General features: G+C 44.5%; 2 pseudogenes; both read right to left on the reverse strand.

The window, feature by feature from the left end:
- Window positions 1-4,036: 4,036 nt before the first annotated feature.
- Window positions 4,037-6,337, reverse strand: LOC139703750 (RNA exonuclease 5 pseudogene; annotated as a pseudogene).
- An 8,180-nt stretch (window positions 6,338-14,517) lies between these two features.
- LOC139703751 (RNA exonuclease 5 pseudogene) lies at window positions 14,518-16,818 on the reverse strand (annotated as a pseudogene).
- Window positions 16,819-22,239: the final 5,421 nt, after the last annotated feature.

A 22,239-nucleotide genomic window follows, 5' to 3' on the forward strand; every position in this document is an offset into this window, starting at 1 on the left:
CGAAATATAGAAAAAATTATGACACATTTTATAACGGAATATTGTGTGACTGCTAAGAAGAATGAGAAAAACTATATGTCCACTGAGGTAAGACAATCTCTAAGATATCAGGTGACAAGAACCAAGGGCAGAAGGGTGTACACAGTGCTATTAATTGAAAATGAGGGGATGTATGTATGCAGAGATGTACTTATAGACGCAATATAGATGCAATGAACATTTCTGGAACCGGTACCATCGTTATGGCTTCTGTGAAAGTGAGGAAGTGATGGAAGGAGACCTTTTTTTTTTTTTTTTTTCCTTAACCTTATATGCATCCCGTTTAAATATTTATCATGTACACTTATAACATTAAAACGTAAGGATGAAAAGCAGTAAAACCAAAACAGAGAAGCGCATTTGAATCAGGCTTTACAAGAAAAATAGCATAGATCTCTTTTTGGCTCATGCTTCCAGTCCAGCTAGGTCCAGAGATGCAGGAAGCTCCTTGATGGAGTAAGCCACTGAGCAGATGACTCGCCTGAAAGTGGCTGTGTTTTGCAAATACTTATCTGCCAGCACTGCTTTTTTGCAAGGGAGTCCTTGGGCTGGTTCTGAGCCTCTAACTGGACCTTCAGGACAGACACAGGCAGGATCTGGGCAGTGTCATGGAAGCAAGGGGCATAGGAGGAGTCATGAATGTGGATACCGCCCAGAGCCAGGGACCTCGCTAGATATGGAGGCAAGCTAGGCAGAAAGCGGGTGGCAGGAAGCTCTGAAAAAATTAGTTGAGGTAGGCGCAGTGTTCTAAGTGATTTTTCCTCTGGTGTTTGGAGACATGTTAAAGTGCCTTAGAAAAGTCTACTCATTTGAAAGAGGACATCCTTGTTCCAGTTTTTAGAGGGAATGCTTTCAATTTTTCTCTGTTTAGGATGGTGCTGACCTTGGGGTTTGCATAGATAGCTTCCATGAGGTTGAGGTGTGTTCCTTCTATTCCTAGTTTTTCTAGTGTTTTGAACATGAAGCGTGCTGTATTTGTCAAATGCTTTTTCTGCCTCTATTGAGATGATCATATTATTCTTGTTTTTAAGTATATTGATGTGATGAATTATGTTTATTGATTTCTGTATGTGAACCCCACTTGATTTGTGGCACACTATCTTTTTAATATGTTTTTGTATGCTATTTTCCGGAATTGTATTGAGAATTTTCGTATCGATGTTCATCGTGGATATTGGTATGAAGTTTTCTTTCCTTGATGTGTGCTTGTGTGGTTTCGGCGTCAGGGTGATATCAGCTTCACAGAATGAGATTGGAAGGGTTCTCTCCTTTTCGTATTCCACGAAACGTTTTGAGCAGTATTGGTGTTAATTCTCCTTGGAAGGTCTCATAGAACTCGGCTGAGAATCGATCTGGTCCTGGACTTTCCTTGATTGGTAGACCTTAGGTATTCCCACCACAAAAATCTAACAAAGAAAAGAAAATGTTAACTATTCTGAAGTGATAGATATGTTAGATGATTTGAGCTATCATTTCACAGCATTTACATATAGCAAAATATCATGTTATGCAACTTAAGTGTAACTGACCACATGTATTTTGTCAATACATTTTGTCCAAAAAAAAAAGGGCAGTGACTATGGATTTCTTTCTTGAATGAGTAGAATTGTCTTTTTTTAAAAAAATCGTTAAAATCTGTTTTAATTAGTTATACATGACAGTAGGATGCATTTTGATATATCATAAATAAATAGGGTATAATTTCTCATTTTTCTTCTTGTACACATTGTCAGATCACATCGGTCATACAGTCATATGTGTATGTGAGGTAATAATGTCTGTTTCATTCTACTATTCTTCCTATCTCCATATCCCTCCCCTCCCTTCACTCTCTTCTACCTAATCTAAAGTAACTTTATTCTTCCCTAGCACCTTGGTCCTGATTGTGAATTAACATCCATATCAGAGAAGGCATTTGGCCTTTGGTTCTAAGGGATTTGGCTTATTTCACTTATCATGATATTCTCCAACTCCGTCCATTTACCCGGAAATACCATAATTCCCTTCTTCTTTAAAACTGAGTGATATTCCATCAAATATTACATACCACATTTTCTTTATCCAACCTAGGTTGGTTCCATAGTTTAGCTATGGTGAATTGAGCTTCTATAAATAAACCTTGGGCCTCCCAGGAATATCATAAGGCTGGTCTATTGCCCCCAGGGTTAGCATTTACCAAGAACTGGATACACAATGGGGATGAGTCATCTCATCGCTGGTCTTAACAAGACAGGGCCATACACAATGGGGGTGAGTCATCACTGGTGTTGCAAGAAGGCAGCTTAACCAGCTTTTCCAGGTTCGCACAAGAGGGTGGAGAATTTCCTTGGGGGGAGGGGTGACAATATGGCATAGGCCGCTCCCCTTCCCGACTTTTTCTACCGCGTGATCCAGGACAGGAGCACTTGGTGTGGGACCCAGAGGACCAGGCCAGGCATCAAAAGGGTCCAGGAGGCCATTGTCAGAGTGAGGCTTTAAGCCTTTCTCCTCCTGGGCAGTGAGAGGACTGACTCGCTGTGACCCAAGTCGCTCCTCAACAATGGCTTCCCAATACTGGTCCTCATACTTAGTGTGAGATTGCCCCATCTTTTCGGGGAGACCCCTACCTCGAAACCCTCTTGGCTTGGCTAGGCGATACTCTCACTTTTGGTGAACCGACTTCTTAATGCCCCACGTTGGGTGCCAGATGTGTGTGTGGGGGGGTTAGCCCCACCCCACCTCACCCGCTTCCCTCCTGACCTGCGGGAGAGATTGGGAGAGCACGCCCCGACCATGAGGAACCAAGAAAGGAAGGGCCGACTGACGACCCCCCCCCCCCCCAGCACCCAGCCCTTCCCCAAGGGAGGACAATCAGACAAGCCAGGGAGATCAGTCAAAGCAGGATCTCAGTTTATTGAGAAAACACACACACAGCTAATACAAGGCACAGGAGCCAATCAGGATAATGGTCAGCAGGGTGGGGAGAGTTCACGTGTTCACCCATCTCAGGGGCCCTAATGGGAGACCGGAGCTGTCCAGAGGGTGGAAGGGTTCTGAGCCTGTCCTAGAGGTCATCTGGTTTTTCGTCACAACCCAGGCAACGCCCTCTGGCGGGTCCCCAGGCGCTTTCTTAGCCACAGGTGGCCCCAGGACCCGGAAGCGGGCAGCAAGTTCGGTTTCCTCCTTTCTGATGCAACATGCCCCACATGTTATATAGTGCCCTAAGTCTGTGTTTCCTTTTTCTTGCCATCATTGTCAGAAATTCAGGGAGGTCGATTTTACCATTACCACCAGCAGCTACTCCCTTAATCGCGTCCTGAAACTCGACTTCTGTGGGATTCCACCCAAGAGACCATCTCATTACACTTCCCGATTCCTTTGTTAGTATAGTATAGTTCCATCCCCTTTCCTGTCAAATAGTGGGAAAGCTCCTTTGAATTCTGCAATCTGCCCTTCAGTCAGTTGGTCAGCCACGCTGCAAGCCTTACCAGTTTCTGAGACTCAACCACATAACCACTGGGCTCATTCGCTCCACTCAGATCCCATCACATTTCTAAAGTGTCACATAGCATGAATGGAATTTTAAACGTCTGAAGATATCAAACACGTGTACATTTATTTTGGTTTAATAATAAGTTGTATATTTATTTTGTTTCCCTTTTACTTTATTTTTAATCATATATATATATATATATATATACATATATATATATATATATATATATATATATATATTTATTCAATTGGCACATAGTAATTGTACAGACTCATGGGGCACAGTGTGGCGTCTTTTTTTGTTTTAGTTTCCCGCTCCCCCACCCACCCTGTCTTAAGATGAGGAAGGCTTGAATTTTAGGCATTCATTGAAAGCTTGTGCATGCCATGTCAATGGATTAGACCCGTTAGCCGGCACACCAACTTCCCACACAAAGCCGTCCACTGAACCAAGAGGCCCAGCAGTCTCTGGAGAAGCTGCAGCCTGACCGTCTTCTCCACCATCGCCCAGGAAGGATGAGACTCACAAACCCATGCTTGGGCCGGTGCTTTCCTCTTCTTCATCTTTTATTCCCATGAGTCCCAGGCCAGAGAGAGATCCATGAGGGCTAGCGGTTCCTGGCAGGAGGATGACACAAAGGGTACCCGGGCTCAGGCTTCGGTAGAGCCTTCCAATCTTGCGGCTCCAACGCCGGGCTGCACTCTTTGCGTTTTCCGCCTTTAAGTTCTGCAGGGTCTCCCGCTCTGAGGGAGGAGGTCTAACTGTCAGACCTGCGGGCCTTCTTGATTCAGGTGGTGAGCTCCTAAGCCACGCGTGGAGGTGCCTGGGCGTTAGGGCCTGCCTGCCTTTCAGCTTCCAGTCCTTGCCTGTGAGGACATGGAGGGCCCTCTGGGCATTGCCAAAAGTTTTGAATTGCAGGAAACAGTATTTTTCCTGTCTTCCGCTTTTAGCATCTGGAGGCACCATCACAGCTTCCAGGCCACCAAAGAGGTTCGGTAGTTCCTGAGAATGTCCTAAGAAATCTTTACTAACTCCAGACAGATAAATAGTGGCTCGGTTCTCAGAATCTCGTTCCAGCTCCTTAACAAGTGTGTCACAATCCAGAGTGAGTTCTGTCACAGGTCTCTGTACCTTTATGTACACACCTTCCACCAGAACGCCATTCAAGGACTCGATGGCCAGCTGGGCAGCTTCCAGGACTTCATACTCTATAGAGAGATGAGGCTGATGCGTTTCCAGAACAGCAGTCATTGCACGAACTGGGCCAAAGCTCCTAAACAGCCTCTTCAGAGCACTTAGTTTACAATCTTTGCTCAAGGGCCCAGCATAGATAGTTGACATCTCTGTCCACTTGATCCGCATCCTTTTGTTCACTTCCTCAGTGAGGAGAGGTGAAAAGGGCTCAAAAGAGAACCGAATAATGCTGAAGGGGTACAGGCGGACTTGCCTTCGGGCCTGCTCAAAGACCTCTCTGTTGGAAAGGCACTTAATAGTTTCACAATCTTCAGGAGAAGGCAGTTCAATATCATCTGTCTCTCGGGTTACAAAAAGGAGCTTCTGATGCGCCGAATCGAAACAAGTTAAAGCACCTCTGTAGGGGTACTGGAACTTTTCTCTGACATTTCTTGGGTCTTGGGCTCTCCATAGCGCCTCCAGATTGAGTTCTGCAATCTTCCTTGGGCCATACTTGAGGAAATATTGAGCCAATTCAAGGGTCGCGGTAGCGTCCTCTGTGGGATCATGACCGTCCCTTTCCGAACGTTGAATGTCCCTGCCCAAAATAGCTTTGGCTAAGAACTTTAGCTTGAATCTTCTGCCCCGCTCCCTGGCGTAAAGCAATGAGGTGTCGATAACATACGGATGGATCATGTTCAGTGCTCGGAGATCGACGTCTAAGGAATGACCTACCAACACCGCATCAGGAGGAAGCAGTGCTTTCAACCGCCTCTGAACGTCTTTCAGTTTCGTCGTCACCGGCTTAAGCATCTCCTCCGTGATCCCTGAATAGCAGGTGGCGTAGTCTACAATCTCCTCATCGGGTTTCACCAACTCATCCATAAGACAGGAGCCCCCTTCGGCAACCAGTGAGATGCGTGTTAGTTCTCTCCCCTTGGACGTGATGCACATTTCTCCGTCCAGCCCAAAGAGAGGGCTGTTCTCTGTGACAGACACATTACATCCGGTCGTTACAAAGTCCTCACAGTCGGGAGAACCTTGTAACGGAAAGTCAAATGTTCTCATCTCCTCCTCTGTCAGAAGGCATCGCAGCACGCCCACCTTCTGAGAGCCATACTTCTGAATGACGGGGTCATTCTGCAGGTCGACCTCGGGCTTTGTACTGGCGGACGGTAAAGATCCTCCCATGGTCTTAGGCAGATATCCAGCCCTTTGATTTGGTAGCCCGATAACATCAGCTAGAAAAGTAGATGATGGAGGAGGCAAGCGGAATTTGTGTCTGAAGGCTTTTCGGAGAAATCCAAACTCCAAATAGAACCTGTAGAAGTGGAGTTGACTCATCCCTTGAAGGATGACAACCACTGTTCTGCTCAGGTGCTTTCCATAAAGAAGCTGGCACCACCTGGGTCTCTCAATAACCGGTTGAGCCAGAACTGCATACTTGAGCAGCTCACATAGCTGCTCGTGGGTTATTTCACAGTTTTCAGCCATTACGATGCCAGACAACCGGGCTCTCTTGGGCTCGGGCTGCCTGTCCACGAGATCCGAACCGGGGGGTATCCTTACCTCGGGCGTCCCCATCAGCCAGTCGGGGACCCGTCTCCTCTGGCTGTTCAGCCTCCCGGTCTTCTCCTTCTCTGGCTCCATGATCCTGTACTAGAGTCCTTGTTGCGGAACGCTGTCCTTGGTGTAGAAAGCTGTCCCTGGCGTAGAAAGCTGTCCTTGCCTTGATGCCAACCCAGCAAGAGAAAACGGTCTTGAGAAGGAAAAAGGGTGGTTTCTTGCTTGGCTAGCAAAGGAGAAACAATGATTCTCACGTCAGCAGGAGTAGGGGGTTTTTATACAGGGGGTTTTCATAGGCGATTCAGAGAAAGTGAGATTAGGGTGGAGAGAGCAGGTAGGAAAAGATTAGGGAAAAGAGCCCAGAGGAGGAGATCAGGGAGGGGGAAAAGAACAGGGAGGAGAAGTTTAGGGAAAAGAAAATCAGAAGATCAGGGAGGAGAAGGGTAGGGGAAAGAAAATCAGGAGGAGAAGGTTAGGGCAAAGAAGATCAGGGAGGAGAAGGTTGGGGAAAAGAGAAACAAACATGTAAGTTTCAAAGCGACAAGGGATGTAGTCAAAGCATCCAGTGAACCCCTGTTGCAACTTCAGTAAAATCTTCCCTTTGTATTCCAGCGTATTGCCTCTGGGGGACCTTTACAGTGGATTACCTTCCAGTAGTTTCATTACCCAGATTCGTTAAGTTCCAGGGGACAGGACCGTGCCCTGTGTTTCATATTTTCTCAGAATTGTGCTGTATAAGTAGCAAAGACTTGAAAAGGGGGGGGAAAAAAGTGTAAAGACAAAAATAGCTAAAGGTCTTCAGTGTTTCTGTACCCCTACAATCATGAGTTCCCCAACATTACTGTAAAATACAGGGAGCAGATAAAATTAAGCTAAGTTTGCTAATATGTGCTTGAGGCCTATGTAGGTAAAATGACTACTAAAATAAAAAAGAGGATGACAGCCCAGCGGCTCTGGAGACTGAGACAGGAGGATCGTGAGTTCAAAGCCTGCCTCAGCAACTTAGAGAGGCACTAAGCAACTCTGTGAGACCCTGTCTCAAAATAAAATATATATATAAAATACAAAATATGGCTGGGGATGTGACTTAGTGGTTGAGTGCCCCTGTGTTCAATTCGGTGTACAAAAAAACAAAACAAAACAAACAAACAAACAAAAAGCATCACCGTACAAGAACCCAGGTCTTTCCTCCCAAAGTCTAGTTTAGTTTCTCTTTCATCAGAACACATTAAGGGGTACTTGGCCATTTGCCCCGTAGTGTGAATGGGTTCATTGATCTTATTGGGTTGTTTTCAGTGTGGCATCTTAATACTTGTGTTCCAAGCGTAATGATCAGATCAGGGTAATTGGCATATATGTCACTCACACATGTATCACTCCTTTGTATTGGGAACGTTCAAAACCCTATCAAGTTTCCCCCTTCCAGTACTGAGGATTGCATCCAGGGCCTTGTACATACTCAGCAATTATTCTACCACTGAGATACACCCCCAATCAGGTATTTTGAAATATTTAATATTGTTGTCAATCACAGCTATCCTACCATGCTGTGGAATACTAATAGTAAGTCATTTCTCTTATCCAAGGGCACCCCCCATACCTATTAACCATCCTCTTGCCATGTCCCCTCCCCTACACCCATTCCGGGCTCTGGTAACCACTATTCTCTGTATTCTATCAATTTTATTTTATTTTAATTATTAAATTTTTTTTTAATATATGACAGCACAATTCACTACTATTCATATTATACGTACGGAGCACAGTTTCACATCTCTGGTGGTAGATAAAGTATATTCACACCAACTCATGTTTTCATACGTGTACTTTGGGTAACGATGGCCATCACATTCCACCATCATTTCTAACCCCCTGCCCCCTCCCTTCCCTTCTCACTCCTCTCTCCCCTATCTAGAGTTCATCTCTTCCTCCCATGCTCCCCATCCCAGAGAAAACTCTTGGCATTCGTTTGTTTGGGATGGGCTGACTTCACTTAGCACCATCTCCTCCATCTCGGTCCATTTACCTGCAAAAGCCATGACGGTATTCTCTTTTATTGCTGAGTAACATTCCCTTGTGTATATAAACAGACTGGTAGACCAATGGTACAGAATAGAGGTCACGGAGACTAACCCACTAAATTACCATTATCTTCTATCAGACAAAGGTGCCCAAAACATACTTTGGAGAAAAGATAGCCTCTTCAACAAACGGTGCTGGGAAAACTGGAAATCCATAGGCAACAAAATGAAATTAAAACCCCAGTCTCTCACCATGCACAAAACTCAATCCAGAGTGGAACTAGGACCTAGGAATTAAACCAGAGACCTTGGGTCTAACAGAAGAAAAAGTAGGCCCTAATCTTCATCATGTGAGATTAGGCCCCAACTTCCTTAAAAGACTGCTATAGTGCAAGAAATAAAATCAAGAATCAATAAATCAGATGGATTCCAACTAAAAAGCTTCTTTGCAGCAAAAGAAACAATAAGTGAGGTGAACAGAGAGCCTACAGAATAGGAGGAAATTTTTACCACACACAAATCAGATAGAGCACTCATCTATATAAATATATGTGTATAATTTATATATATATATGTATATGTATATAAAGGACTCAGAACTCTTAATACCGAAAAAACAAATAACCCAGTGAATAAAGGGGCCAAAGAACTGAACAGACGTTTCTCAGAAAACGATATACAATCAATCCACAAATATATGAAAAAATGTTCAGCATCTCTGGCAATTAGAGAAATGCAAATAAAAAAATCACTCTAAGATTTCATCTCACTCCAGTAAAAATGGCAGCTGTTAAGGATACAAACCACAATAAGTTTTCACAAGGAAGTGGGGGGGAAAGGCACCTTCACGCATTGCTGGTGGGACTGAAAATTGGTGCAGCCAATATGGAAAGCAGTATGGAGATTCCTTGGAAAACTCATAATGGAACCACCATTGGATCCAGGTATCCCACTCCTCGGTTTATACCCAAAGGACTCAGGAGTAGCATACTACAAGGATGCAGCTACATCAATGTTTACAGCAGCACAATTCACAATAGCTAAATTGTGGAACCAACCTAGATATACCCTTCATTAGATGAATGGATGAAGAAAATGTGGCATATATACACAATGGAATATCACTCAGCATTAAAGGAGAAGAAAAAATCATGGCATTTGCAAGTAAATGGATGAAGTTGGAGAATAAAATGCTGAGTGAAGTAAGCCGACCCTAAAAATCCAAATGCCGAATGTATTGTCTGATACAGGGATGATGATTTATAATGGGGACGGGGCGGGGGGAGCATGGGAAAAATACATGACCTTTCGCTAGGGAAAAGGGGAGAGAGGAGAAGGGAGGTTTTATGCTCGAATTCTGGACCCCCAAAAGGCCACCAGAGACCAAGATCCATGTAAGCAGCAAAGAGGTGTCTATTGCGAGCTAGCTGGGTCCTCTGCGTGCACACAGCAACTGGTGACGCTGAGAGGCCCCGAGCCCAGGGTTTGCAGCAGTTTTATACATTCTTTGGAGAAGGCAGGGACCCCCACAAACATCGTAGCATCTCTTGGCAAATCATCACACATTGCGGGAAAATCAAAGAACAACTCTAAAACATGATTAGCACATTCACTGGCGGGAACAAGTTGGGTAGTGATGATTGGTTACTACAAGAGGGGGATTCATTTGAACTGATTGGTTTACGCCAAGAGGGGTGTTCTTGATGAACTACATGGTTTCCCAACACCATAAACTACTGGGAGGGTCATCTGGCATCCCAGGTATTTCCCTGTCTCATGCTGATTGGTGGCTGCTAGCGGGTTGCTATGGGTCCCCACCTAGCCTGACTGAGTCAGGGACACCTGGCCCAGCAGATCTCTCCTGTTATTTGTAGATAAACCACTTAGAAGGGTGGGAATGTGCCCAGGAGTGCTCTGTGGGTCTTTCCAAGGACAAAGGTCATGTCCCTTCCTTGGGCGGGCTTTGCTCTGAGGTAGAAGCTGGTTTTTCAGAGGGGCATGGAGGTAGGAAAGATGGTGGAAAGAGACAGACATCCTTACCCTAAGTGCATGTATGAAAACACAAATGGTGTGACTCTACTTTGCATACAACCAGAGACATGAAAAATGGTGCTCTATTTGTGTAATATGAATTGAATTGCATCCTGCTGTCATATATAACAAGTCAGAATAGATAAAAATTTAAAAATGCATCATAAAGTAAGCGAAATATAGAAAAAATTATGACACATTTTATAACGGAATATTGTGTGACTGCTAAGAAGAATGAGAAAAACTATATGTCCACTGAGGTAAGACAATCTCTAAGATATCAGGTGACAAGAACCAAGGGCAGAAGGGTGTACACAGTGCTATTAATTGAAAATGAGGGGATGTATGTATGCAGAGATGTACTTATAGACGCAATATAGATGCAATGAACATTTCTGGAACCGGTACCATCGTTATGGCTTCTGTGAAAGTGAGGAAGTGATGGAAGGAGACCTTTTTTTTTTTTTTTTTTCCTTAACCTTATATGCATCCCGTTTAAATATTTATCATGTACACTTATAACATTAAAACGTAAGGATGAAAAGCAGTAAAACCAAAACAGAGAAGCGCATTTGAATCAGGCTTTACAAGAAAAATAGCATAGATCTCTTTTTGGCTCATGCTTCCAGTCCAGCTAGGTCCAGAGATGCAGGAAGCTCCTTGATGGAGTAAGCCACTGAGCAGATGACTCGCCTGAAAGTGGCTGTGTTTTGCAAATACTTATCTGCCAGCACTGCTTTTTTGCAAGGGAGTCCTTGGGCTGGTTCTGAGCCTCTAACTGGACCTTCAGGACAGACACAGGCAGGATCTGGGCAGTGTCATGGAAGCAAGGGGCATAGGAGGAGTCATGAATGTGGATACCGCCCAGAGCCAGGGACCTCGCTAGATATGGAGGCAAGCTAGGCAGAAAGCGGGTGGCAGGAAGCTCTGAAAAAATTAGTTGAGGTAGGCGCAGTGTTCTAAGTGATTTTTCCTCTGGTGTTTGGAGACATGTTAAAGTGCCTTAGAAAAGTCTACTCATTTGAAAGAGGACATCCTTGTTCCAGTTTTTAGAGGGAATGCTTTCAATTTTTCTCTGTTTAGGATGGTGCTGACCTTGGGGTTTGCATAGATAGCTTCCATGAGGTTGAGGTGTGTTCCTTCTATTCCTAGTTTTTCTAGTGTTTTGAACATGAAGCGTGCTGTATTTGTCAAATGCTTTTTCTGCCTCTATTGAGATGATCATATTATTCTTGTTTTTAAGTATATTGATGTGATGAATTATGTTTATTGATTTCTGTATGTGAACCCCACTTGATTTGTGGCACACTATCTTTTTAATATGTTTTTGTATGCTATTTTCCGGAATTGTATTGAGAATTTTCGTATCGATGTTCATCGTGGATATTGGTATGAAGTTTTCTTTCCTTGATGTGTGCTTGTGTGGTTTCGGCGTCAGGGTGATATCAGCTTCACAGAATGAGATTGGAAGGGTTCTCTCCTTTTCGTATTCCACGAAACGTTTTGAGCAGTATTGGTGTTAATTCTCCTTGGAAGGTCTCATAGAACTCGGCTGAGAATCGATCTGGTCCTGGACTTTCCTTGATTGGTAGACCTTAGGTATTCCCACCACAAAAATCTAACAAAGAAAAGAAAATGTTAACTATTCTGAAGTGATAGATATGTTAGATGATTTGAGCTATCATTTCACAGCATTTACATATAGCAAAATATCATGTTATGCAACTTAAGTGTAACTGACCACATGTATTTTGTCAATACATTTTGTCCAAAAAAAAAAGGGCAGTGACTATGGATTTCTTTCTTGAATGAGTAGAATTGTCTTTTTTTAAAAAAATCGTTAAAATCTGTTTTAATTAGTTATACATGACAGTAGGATGCATTTTGATATATCATAAATAAATAGGGTATAATTTCTCATTTTTCTTCTTGTACACATTGTCAGATCACATCGGTCATACAGTCATATGTGTATGTGAGGTAATAATGTCTGTTTCATTCTACTATTCTTCCTATCTCCATATCCCTCCCCTCCCTTCACTCTCTTCTACCTAATCTAAAGTAACTTTATTCTTCCCTAGCACCTTGGTCCTGATTGTGAATTAACATCCATATCAGAGAAGGCATTTGGCCTTTGGTTCTAAGGGATTTGGCTTATTTCACTTATCATGATATTCTCCAACTCCGTCCATTTACCCGGAAATACCATAATTCCCTTCTTCTTTAAAACTGAGTGATATTCCATCAAATATTACATACCACATTTTCTTTATCCAACCTAGGTTGGTTCCATAGTTTAGCTATGGTGAATTGAGCTTCTATAAATAAACCTTGGGCCTCCCAGGAATATCATAAGGCTGGTCTATTGCCCCCAGGGTTAGCATTTACCAAGAACTGGATACACAATGGGGATGAGTCATCTCATCGCTGGTCTTAACAAGACAGGGCCATACACAATGGGGGTGAGTCATCACTGGTGTTGCAAGAAGGCAGCTTAACCAGCTTTTCCAGGTTCGCACAAGAGGGTGGAGAATTTCCTTGGGGGGAGGGGTGACAATATGGCATAGGCCGCTCCCCTTCCCGACTTTTTCTACCGCGTGATCCAGGACAGGAGCACTTGGTGTGGGACCCAGAGGACCAGGCCAGGCATCAAAAGGGTCCAGGAGGCCATTGTCAGAGTGAGGCTTTAAGCCTTTCTCCTCCTGGGCAGTGAGAGGACTGACTCGCTGTGACCCAAGTCGCTCCTCAACAATGGCTTCCCAATACTGGTCCTCATACTTAGTGTGAGATTGCCCCATCTTTTCGGGGAGACCCCTACCTCGAAACCCTCTTGGCTTGGCTAGGCGATACTCTCACTTTTGGTGAACCGACTTCTTAATGCCCCACGTTGGGTGCCAGATGTGTGTGGGGGGGGGTTAGCCCCACCCCACCTCACCCGCTTCCCTCCTGACCTGCGGGAGAGATTGGGAGAGCACGCCCCGACCATGAGGAACCAAGAAAGGAAGGGCCGACTGACGACCCCCCCCCCCCCCAGCACCCAGCCCTTCCCCAAGGGAGGACAATCAGACAAGCCAGGGAGATCAGTCAAAGCAGGATCTCAGTTTATTGAGAAAACACACACACAGCTAATACAAGGCACAGGAGCCAATCAGGATAATGGTCAGCAGGGTGGGGAGAGTTCACGTGTTCACCCATCTCAGGGGCCCTAATGGGAGACCGGAGCTGTCCAGAGGGTGGAAGGGTTCTGAGCCTGTCCTAGAGGTCATCTGGTTTTTCGTCACAACCCAGGCAACGCCCTCTGGCGGGTCCCCAGGCGCTTTCTTAGCCACAGGTGGCCCCAGGACCCGGAAGCGGGCAGCAAGTTCGGTTTCCTCCTTTCTGATGCAACATGCCCCACATGTTATATAGTGCCCTAAGTCTGTGTTTCCTTTTTCTTGCCATCATTGTCAGAAATTCAGGGAGGTCGATTTTACCATTACCACCAGCAGCTACTCCCTTAATCGCGTCCTGAAACTCGACTTCTGTGGGATTCCACCCAAGAGACCATCTCATTACACTTCCCGATTCCTTTGTTAGTATAGTATAGTTCCATCCCCTTTCCTGTCAAATAGTGGGAAAGCTCCTTTGAATTCTGCAATCTGCCCTTCAGTCAGTTGGTCAGCCACGCTGCAAGCCTTACCAGTTTCTGAGACTCAACCACATAACCACTGGGCTCATTCGCTCCACTCAGATCCCATCACATTTCTAAAGTGTCACATAGCATGAATGGAATTTTAAACGTCTGAAGATATCAAACACGTGTACATTTATTTTGGTTTAATAATAAGTTGTATATTTATTTTGTTTCCCTTTTACTTTATTTTTAATCATATATATATATATATATATACATATATATATATATATATATATATATATATATATATATTTTATTCAATTGGCACATAGTAATTGTACAGACTCATGGGGCACAGTGTGGCGTCTTTTTTTGTTTTAGTTTCCCGCTCCCCCACCCACCCTGTCTTAAGATGAGGAAGGCTTGAATTTTAGGCATTCATTGAAAGCTTGTGCATGCCATGTCAATGGATTAGACCCGTTAGCCGGCACACCAACTTCCCACACAAAGCCGTCCACTGAACCAAGAGGCCCAGCAGTCTCTGGAGAAGCTGCAGCCTGACCGTCTTCTCCACCATCGCCCAGGAAGGATGAGACTCACAAACCCATGCTTGGGCCGGTGCTTTCCTCTTCTTCATCTTTTATTCCCATGAGTCCCAGGCCAGAGAGAGATCCATGAGGGCTAGCGGTTCCTGGCAGGAGGATGACACAAAGGGTACCCGGGCTCAGGCTTCGGTAGAGCCTTCCAATCTTGCGGCTCCAACGCCGGGCTGCACTCTTTGCGTTTTCCGCCTTTAAGTTCTGCAGGGTCTCCCGCTCTGAGGGAGGAGGTCTAACTGTCAGACCTGCGGGCCTTCTTGATTCAGGTGGTGAGCTCCTAAGCCACGCATGGAGGTGCCTGGGCGTTAGGGCCTGCCTGCCTTTCAGCTTCCAGTCCTTGCCTGTGAGGACATGGAGGGCCCTCTGGGCATTGCCAAAAGTTTTGAATTGCAGGAAACAGTATTTTTCCTGTCTTCCGCTTTTAGCATCTGGAGGCACCATCACAGCTTCCAGGCCACCAAAGAGGTTCGGTAGTTCCTGAGAATGTCCTAAGAAATCTTTACTAACTCCAGACAGATAAATAGTGGCTCGGTTCTCAGAATCTCGTTCCAGCTCCTTAACAAGTGTGTCACAATCCAGAGTGAGTTCTGTCACAGGTCTCTGTACCTTTATGTACACACCTTCCACCAGAACGCCATTCAAGGACTCGATGGCCAGCTGGGCAGCTTCCAGGACTTCATACTCTATAGAGAGATGAGGCTGATGCGTTTCCAGAACAGCAGTCATTGCACGAACTGGGCCAAAGCTCCTAAACAGCCTCTTCAGAGCACTTAGTTTACAATCTTTGCTCAAGGGCCCAGCATAGATAGTTGACATCTCTGTCCACTTGATCCGCATCCTTTTGTTCACTTCCTCAGTGAGGAGAGGTGAAAAGGGCTCAAAAGAGAACCGAATAATGCTGAAGGGGTACAGGCGGACTTGCCTTCGGGCCTGCTCAAAGACCTCTCTGTTGGAAAGGCACTTAATAGTTTCACAATCTTCAGGAGAAGGCAGTTCAATATCATCTGTCTCTCGGGTTACAAAAAGGAGCTTCTGATGCGCCGAATCGAAACAAGTTAAAGCACCTCTGTAGGGGTACTGGAACTTTTCTCTGACATTTCTTGGGTCTTGGGCTCTCCATAGCGCCTCCAGATTGAGTTCTGCAATCTTCCTTGGGCCATACTTGAGGAAATATTGAGCCAATTCAAGGGTCGCGGTAGCGTCCTCTGTGGGATCATGACCGTCCCTTTCCGAACGTTGAATGTCCCTGCCCAAAATAGCTTTGGCTAAGAACTTTAGCTTGAATCTTCTGCCCCGCTCCCTGGCGTAAAGCAATGAGGTGTCGATAACATACGGATGGATCATGTTCAGTGCTCGGAGATCGACGTCTAAGGAATGACCTACCAACACCGCATCAGGAGGAAGCAGTGCTTTCAACCGCCTCTGAACGTCTTTCAGTTTCGTCGTCACCGGCTTAAGCATCTCCTCCGTGATCCCTGAATAGCAGGTGGCGTAGTCTACAATCTCCTCATCGGGTTTCACCAACTCATCCATAAGACAGGAGCCCCCTTCGGCAACCAGTGAGATGCGTGTTAGTTCTCTCCCCTTGGACGTGATGCACATTTCTCCGTCCAGCCCAAAGAGAGGGCTGTTCTCTGTGACAGACACATTACATCCGGTCGTTACAAAGTCCTCACAGTCGGGAGAACCTTGTAACGGAAAGTCAAATGTTCTCATCTCCTCCTCTGTCAGAAGGCATCGCAGCACGCCCACCTTCTGAGAGCCATACTTCTGAATGACGGGGTCATTCTGCAGGTCGACCTCGGGCTTTGTACTGGCGGACGGTAAAGATCCTCCCATGGTCTTAGGCAGATATCCAGCCCTTTGATTTGGTAGCCCGATAACATCAGCTAGAAAAGTAGATGATGGAGGAGGCAAGCGGAATTTGTGTCTGAAGGCTTTTCGGAGAAATCCAAACTCCAAATAGAACCTGTAGAAGTGGAGTTGACTCATCCCTTGAAGGATGACAACCACTGTTCTGCTCAGGTGCTTTCCATAAAGAAGCTGGCACCACCTGGGTCTCTCAATAACCGGTTGAGCCAGAACTGCATACTTGAGCAGCTCACATAGCTGCTCGTGGGTTATTTCACAGTTTTCAGCCATTACGATGCCAGACAACCGGGCTCTCTTGGGCTCGGGCTGCCTGTCCACGAGATCCGAACCGGGGGGTATCCTTACCTCGGGCGTCCCCATCAGCCAGTCGGGGACCCGTCTCCTCTGGCTGTTCAGCCTCCCGGTCTTCTCCTTCTCTGGCTCCATGATCCTGTACTAGAGTCCTTGTTGCGGAACGCTGTCCTTGGTGTAGAAAGCTGTCCCTGGCGTAGAAAGCTGTCCTTGCCTTGATGCCAACCCAGCAAGAGAAAACGGTCTTGAGAAGGAAAAAGGGTGGTTTCTTGCTTGGCTAGCAAAGGAGAAACAATGATTCTCACGTCAGCAGGAGTAGGGGGTTTTTATACAGGGGGTTTTCATAGGCGATTCAGAGAAAGTGAGATTAGGGTGGAGAGAGCAGGTAGGAAAAGATTAGGGAAAAGAGCCCAGAGGAGGAGATCAGGGAGGGGGAAAAGAACAGGGAGGAGAAGTTTAGGGAAAAGAAAATCAGAAGATCAGGGAGGAGAAGGGTAGGGGAAAGAAAATCAGGAGGAGAAGGTTAGGGCAAAGAAGATCAGGGAGGAGAAGGTTGGGGAAAAGAGAAACAAACATGTAAGTTTCAAAGCGACAAGGGATGTAGTCAAAGCATCCAGTGAACCCCTGTTGCAACTTCAGTAAAATCTTCCCTTTGTATTCCAGCGTATTGCCTCTGGGGGACCTTTACAGTGGATTACCTTCCAGTAGTTTCATTACCCAGATTCGTTAAGTTCCAGGGGACAGGACCGTGCCCTGTGTTTCATATTTTCTCAGAATTGTGCTGTATAAGTAGCAAAGACTTGAAAAGGGGGGGGAAAAAAAGTGTAAAGACAAAAATAGCTAAAGGTCTTCAGTGTTTCTGTACCCCTACAATCATGAGTTCCCCAACATTACTGTAAAATACAGGGAGCAGATAAAATTAAGCTAAGTTTGCTAATATGTGCTTGAGGCCTATGTAGGTAAAATGACTACTAAAATAAAAAAGAGGATGACAGCCCAGCGGCTCTGGAGACTGAGACAGGAGGATCGTGAGTTCAAAGCCTGCCTCAGCAACTTAGAGAGGCACTAAGCAACTCTGTGAGACCCTGTCTCAAAATAAAATATATATATAAAATACAAAATATGGCTGAGGATGTGACTTAGTGGTTGAGTGCCCCTGTGTTCAATTCGGTGTACAAAAAAACAAAACAAAACAAACAAACAAACAAAAAGCATCACCGTACAAGAACCCAGGTCTTTCCTCCCAAAGTCTAGTTTAGTTTCTCTTTCATCAGAACACATTAAGGGGTACTTGGCCATTTGCCCCGTAGTGTGAATGGGTTCATTGATCTTATTGGGTTGTTTTCAGTGTGGCATCTTAATACTTGTGTTCCAAGCGTAATGATCAGATCAGGGTAATTGGCATATATGTCACTCACACATGTATCACTCCTTTGTATTGGGAACGTTCAAAACCCTATCAAGTTTCCCCCTTCCAGTACTGAGGATTGCATCCAGGGCCTTGTACATACTCAGCAATTATTCTACCACTGAGATACACCCCCAATCAGGTATTTTGAAATATTTAATATTGTTGTCAATCACAGCTATCCTACCATGCTGTGGAATACTAATAGTAAGTCATTTCTCTTATCCAAGGGCACCCCCCATACCTATTAACCATCCTCTTGCCATGTCCCCTCCCCTACACCCATTCCGGGCTCTGGTAACCACTATTCTCTGTATTCTATCAATTTTATTTTATTTTAATTATTAAATTTTTTTTAATATATGACAGCACAATTCACTACTATTCATATTATACGTACGGAGCACAGTTTCACATCTCTGGTGGTAGATAAAGTATATTCACACCAACTCATGTTTTCATACGTGTACTTTGGGTAACGATGGCCATCACATTCCACCATCATTTCTAACCCCCTGCCCCCTCCCTTCCCTTCTCACTCCTCTCTCCCCTATCTAGAGTTCATCTCTTCCTCCCATGCTCCCCATCCCAGAGAAAACTCTTGGCATTCGTTTGTTTGGGATGGGCTGACTTCACTTAGCACCATCTCCTCCATCTCGGTCCATTTACCTGCAAAAGCCATGACGGTATTCTCTTTTATTGCTGAGTAACATTCCCTTGTGTATATAAACAGACTGGTAGACCAATGGTACAGAATAGAGGTCACGGAGACTAACCCACTAAATTACCATTATCTTCTATCAGACAAAGGTGCCCAAAACATACTTTGGAGAAAAGATAGCCTCTTCAACAAACGGTGCTGGGAAAACTGGAAATCCATAGGCAACAAAATGAAATTAAAACCCCAGTCTCTCACCATGCACAAAACTCAATCCAGAGTGGAACTAGGACCTAGGAATTAAACCAGAGACCTTGGGTCTAACAGAAGAAAAAGTAGGCCCTAATCTTCATCATGTGAGATTAGGCCCCAACTTCCTTAAAAGACTGCTATAGTGCAAGAAATAAAATCAAGAATCAATAAATCAGATGGATTCCAACTAAAAAGCTTCTTTGCAGCAAAAGAAACAATAAGTGAGGTGAACAGAGAGCCTACAGAATAGGAGGAAATTTTTACCACACACAAATCAGATAGAGCACTCATCTATATAAATATATGTGTATAATTTATATATATATGTATATGTATATAAAGGACTCAGAACTCTTAATACCGAAAAAACAAATAACCCAGTGAATAAAGGGGCCAAAGAACTGAACAGACGTTTCTCAGAAAACGATATACAATCAATCCACAAATATATGAAAAAATGTTCAGCATCTCTGGCAATTAGAGAAATGCAAATAAAAAAATCACTCTAAGATTTCATCTCACTCCAGTAAAAATGGCAGCTGTTAAGGATACAAACCACAATAAGTTTTCACAAGGAAGTGGGGGGGAAAGGCACCTTCACGCATTGCTGGTGGGACTGAAAATTGGTGCAGCCAATATGGAAAGCAGTATGGAGATTCCTTGGAAAACTCATAATGGAACCACCATTGGATCCAGGTATCCCACTCCTCGGTTTATACCCAAAGGACTCAGGAGTAGCATACTACAAGGATGCAGCTACATCAATGTTTACAGCAGCACAATTCACAATAGCTAAATTGTGGAACCAACCTAGATATACCCTTCATTAGATGAATGGATGAAGAAAATGTGGCATATATACACAATGGAATATCACTCAGCATTAAAGGAGAAGAAAAAATCATGGCATTTGCAAGTAAATGGATGAAGTTGGAGAATAAAATGCTGAGTGAAGTAAGCCGACCCTAAAAATCCAAATGCCGAATGTATTGTCTGATACAGGGATGATGATTTATAATGGGGACGGGGCGGGGGGAGCATGGGAAAAATACATGACCTTTCGCTAGGGAAAAGGGGAGAGAGGAGAAGGGAGGTTTTATGCTCGAATTCTGGACCCCCAAAAGGCCACCAGAGACCAAGATCCATGTAAGCAGCAAAGAGGTGTCTATTGCGAGCTAGCTGGGTCCTCTGCGTGCACACAGCAACTGGTGACGCTGAGAGGCCCCGAGCCCAGGGTTTGCAGCAGTTTTATACATTCTTTGGAGAAGGCAGGGACCCCCACAAACATCGTAGCATCTCTTGGCAAATCATCACACATTGCGGGAAAATCAAAGAACAACTCTAAAACATGATTAGCACATTCACTGGCGGGAACAAGTTGGGTAGTGATGATTGGTTACTACAAGAGGGGGATTCATTTGAACTGATTGGTTTACGCCAAGAGGGGTGTTCTTGATGAACTACATGGTTTCCCAACACCATAAACTACTGGGAGGGTCATCTGGCATCCCAGGTATTTCCCTGTCTCATGCTGATTGGTGGCTGCTAGCGGGTTGCTATGGGTCCCCACCTAGCCTGACTGAGTCAGGGACACCTGGCCCAGCAGATCTCTCCTGTTATTTGTAGATAAACCACTTAGAAGGGTGGGAATGTGCCCAGGAGTGCTCTGTGGGTCTTTCCAAGGACAAAGGTCATGTCCCTTCCTTGGGCGGGCTTTGCTCTGAGGTAGAAGCTGGTTTTTCAGAGGGGCATGGAGGTAGGAAAGATGGTGGAAAGAGACAGACATCCTTACCCTAAGTGCATGTATGAAAACACAAATGGTGTGACTCTACTTTGCATACAACCAGAGACATGAAAAATGGTGCTCTATTTGTGTAATATGAATTGAATTGCATCCTGCTGTCATATATAACAAGTCAGAATAGATAAAAATTTAAAAATGCATCATAAAGTAAGCGAAATATAGAAAAAATTATGACACATTTTATAACGGAATATTGTGTGACTGCTAAGAAGAATGAGAAAAACTATATGTCCACTGAGGTAAGACAATCTCTAAGATATCAGGTGACAAGAACCAAGGGCAGAAGGGTGTACACAGTGCTATTAATTGAAAATGAGGGGATGTATGTATGCAGAGATGTACTTATAGACGCAATATAGATGCAATGAACATTTCTGGAACCGGTACCATCGTTATGGCTTCTGTGAAAGTGAGGAAGTGATGGAAGGAGACCTTTTTTTTTTTTTTTTTTCCTTAACCTTATATGCATCCCGTTTAAATATTTATCATGTACACTTATAACATTAAAACGTAAGGATGAAAAGCAGTAAAACCAAAACAGAGAAGCGCATTTGAATCAGGCTTTACAAGAAAAATAGCATAGATCTCTTTTTGGCTCATGCTTCCAGTCCAGCTAGGTCCAGAGATGCAGGAAGCTCCTTGATGGAGTAAGCCACTGAGCAGATGACTCGCCTGAAAGTGGCTGTGTTTTGCAAATACTTATCTGCCAGCACTGCTTTTTTGCAAGGGAGTCCTTGGGCTGGTTCTGAGCCTCTAACTGGACCTTCAGGACAGACACAGGCAGGATCTGGGCAGTGTCATGGAAGCAAGGGGCATAGGAGGAGTCATGAATGTGGATACCGCCCAGAGCCAGGGACCTCGCTAGATATGGAGGCAAGCTAGGCAGAAAGCGGGTGGCAGGAAGCTCTGAAAAAATTAGTTGAGGTAGGCGCAGTGTTCTAAGTGATTTTTCCTCTGGTGTTTGGAGACATGTTAAAGTGCCTTAGAAAAGTCTACTCATTTGAAAGAGGACATCCTTGTTCCAGTTTTTAGAGGGAATGCTTTCAATTTTTCTCTGTTTAGGATGGTGCTGACCTTGGGGTTTGCATAGATAGCTTCCATGAGGTTGAGGTGTGTTCCTTCTATTCCTAGTTTTTCTAGTGTTTTGAACATGAAGCGTGCTGTATTTGTCAAATGCTTTTTCTGCCTCTATTGAGATGATCATATTATTCTTGTTTTTAAGTATATTGATGTGATGAATTATGTTTATTGATTTCTGTATGTGAACCCCACTTGATTTGTGGCACACTATCTTTTTAATATGTTTTTGTATGCTATTTTCCGGAATTGTATTGAGAATTTTCGTATCGATGTTCATCGTGGATATTGGTATGAAGTTTTCTTTCCTTGATGTGTGCTTGTGTGGTTTCGGCGTCAGGGTGATATCAGCTTCAC

This window comes from Marmota flaviventris, unplaced genomic scaffold (assembly GCF_047511675.1).
Source record: "Marmota flaviventris isolate mMarFla1 unplaced genomic scaffold, mMarFla1.hap1 Scaffold_1220, whole genome shotgun sequence".
NCBI lineage: Eukaryota > Metazoa > Chordata > Mammalia > Rodentia > Sciuridae > Marmota > Marmota flaviventris.